General features: G+C 45.3%; 1 pseudogene; it reads right to left on the bottom strand.

The window, feature by feature from the left end:
* Positions 1–1,102: 1,102 nt before the first annotated feature.
* Positions 1,103–2,066, bottom strand: LOC118899512 (annotated as a pseudogene).
* Between the last annotated feature and the right edge of the window lie 580 nt (positions 2,067–2,646).

Here is a 2,646-nt window from a genome sequence, read left to right as displayed (position 1 = left end):
TTTGAGAAAGAGTGCAGGTCTTGGACACAGCATACTACGAATAAGGGGAAAGTTTTCTACTTAGCTCCCCATTGTCATGGATGGAAAAACTATGGTGTGGCTTAGAATTAAAAGAATTGTAATGTTTTTGTGCCCACACAGTTTTGATACGGAGCACTTCTTGCCTAAGCATACACTAGAAGAAGGGCATGCTCTACTTTTCGGACACTATGAAGGCCTAGACACCAGAGGTACTTTCCTGTATAACTGGTATTGACATATTGGTAGTGGCAGTGAATTTTCAGGCAACAAGGATTGAGATGGTAGCAGTTTCAGACTTTTTCCTTGAAGGGGGTTTCTAAGTTACTACTCCAGCAAAAAGGGCAAAGCTGATTCATATCTGTGTGTCAGCAATTCTGGGGACATTTAGAAATATTAGAAGAAGAGATACAAGGGAAAGACTGAATTTCTTTCTAATCAAATACTTAAGTCTCTTGAGAATCAAAATTGTTTGAATTAATGGAAATGTGACCACAATGGGTAGGAAGTACTCACAGTCTTGTGAAATTTGAGATTCACAGCTTAAAAATTGAATAGAAAACTCCAATCCATTTTGTGTGTGAATTAAGGAAAGAAAATAATTTTATAAATTTTTAATAAATTAATTTATTTATTTGTTTATTTTTGGCTGCATTGGGTCTTCGTTGCTGCACGTGGGCTTTCTCTAGTTGCAGCGAGCAGGGGCTACACTTCATTGCGGTGCACAGGCTTCTCGTTGCGGTGGCTTCTCTTTGTTGCAGAGCACGGGCTCTAGGCGCGTGGGCTCAGTAGTTGTGGGTCGCGGGCTCTAGAGCGCAGGCTCAGTAGTTGTGGCATATGGGCTTAGTTGCTCCACAGCATGTGGGATCTTCCCAGACCAGGGCTCAAATCCATGTCCCCTGCATTAGCAGGCTGATGCTTAACCACTGCACCACCAGAGAAGTCCAATCATTATTTTATTATGATGGAAGAATACCTAGGACTATATTTTGAGAATTATTGTTCTAACTATCTGGCTATCTGAATTGTCCACTTTCCCTCTATTGTTATTGGTGTTGGTGAGAAAAAAAAGTTCACCTATGAATCAGGTTTTCCCACCTTTCTTTGTGTCCTGGGGACATGCCATTTTGGTGATTGCTGCTTTGACATCCTTGTTCCTCAGCGTGTAGATGAGAGGGCTGAGGACAGGTGTGAGAGTAGCATGTCCACGTTGCTCACGACTTGGAAGTCAAGAGTAGGTTAGCCCTGTAGGCCACTTAGGCTATGGCAATGGATGAGAAGTAGGTGCCAACAACCAGGAGGTGGGAGCTGCAGGTGGAGAAGGCTTTCGAGCGTCCTTTCCGGGAGCTGATGCAAAGCACTGAGGCCAGGATGTAGGCATAGCAGAGAAGCACCAGGAAAAGGGGAAGAAAGGACACCACCATGGTGATGCAGAAGCCCATGAAGGTCTGGGGTGTGGTGTCAGAGCAGGAGGCCTGGACCGCAGCCAAGTGGTCACAGAAGCAGTGGTAGATGTGAGCAGTGTTGTCAAAAGCCATGTGGAAGGTCTGCACCACTGCTGGTATGGGCAGAAGGAGGGCAGTGAGCTGGGCACTGGCTGCCAGTGCAGCATTGGTCTGTGGGGTCATGAGGACAGGGTAGTGCAGGGGGCGGCAGATAGCCACATAGCGGTCACAGGCCATGACCACCAGGACGAAGGCTTCAGAGCAGGAGAAGCTGTGGAAAAGGTACATCTGCAGGAAGCAGGCAGGGAAGCTGAGACTGTGGTCCCCAAGCAAGAATAGGGACAGCATCCTGGGGATGGTGGTTGTGGTGAAAAGTATGTCCGGGGCTGAGAGGTTGATCAGGAAGAAGTACATGGGTTTGTGCAGGCTGGGCTCTGCCACCACAGACACCAGGATCAGGGCATTTTCCAGCAGGATGAGCAGGTAGAGGAGGAGAACAATGAAGAAGATAGGAAGGAAGAGGTATTTGGGCAGAGAAGGGATGCCCATGAGGTAGAAGATGGTCGATGAGTCCTCTGATCCATTACAGGCTCTAGTCGCCATGATGGGTTAAGCTGGATGCCCAGGAAGTGGGCAGTGGGAACACCTGGAAACCAGAACCATCAGTGATTCTGGAATGCAGATTACATAGTGATCACTGTATAACGTAACCACATTTAGTTACAATCAACGCTAGAAGAGAGATGATGAGCTCTGTCTTCATCCTCTCCCAGAACTCCGTTTTCCTTTTTTAAATTAAGTATGGAAAAAATACCTACAATATACAAAACCATGTGTTATATGCCAGGTATTTAACAAGTTGAACAAAACAAAGAAGGTCTCTAACTTCATGGAGCTGAAATTTTAGTGGTAGAGAAAGACATTAAGCAAAGAATCACATCATTATCTAATTTCAGTTCTGTTAAGTGTTATGGAAGACCTTCTGCTGGTTCCCTTTTCCATGTCCCATATGGTCCTTTGGGGAATATCAGGTCTCTTAAACTAGGCCCCTAAGCTCCTTTCTTTTTTGGCATTTGTTTTAAGTTTTTAAAAAGTGTCATCTTTGTCACCACGTTGCTAGTGAGGGCTGATTTCTCTAAGGTTTACACCAAGAGGCTGTCTTCCTATCATAATTATTAACCAG

Source organism: Balaenoptera musculus, chromosome 8 (genome assembly GCF_009873245.2).
Source record: "Balaenoptera musculus isolate JJ_BM4_2016_0621 chromosome 8, mBalMus1.pri.v3, whole genome shotgun sequence".
NCBI classification, from domain to species: domain Eukaryota; kingdom Metazoa; phylum Chordata; class Mammalia; order Artiodactyla; family Balaenopteridae; genus Balaenoptera; species Balaenoptera musculus.
This window is presented reverse-complemented; position numbering and strand designations above follow the sequence as displayed.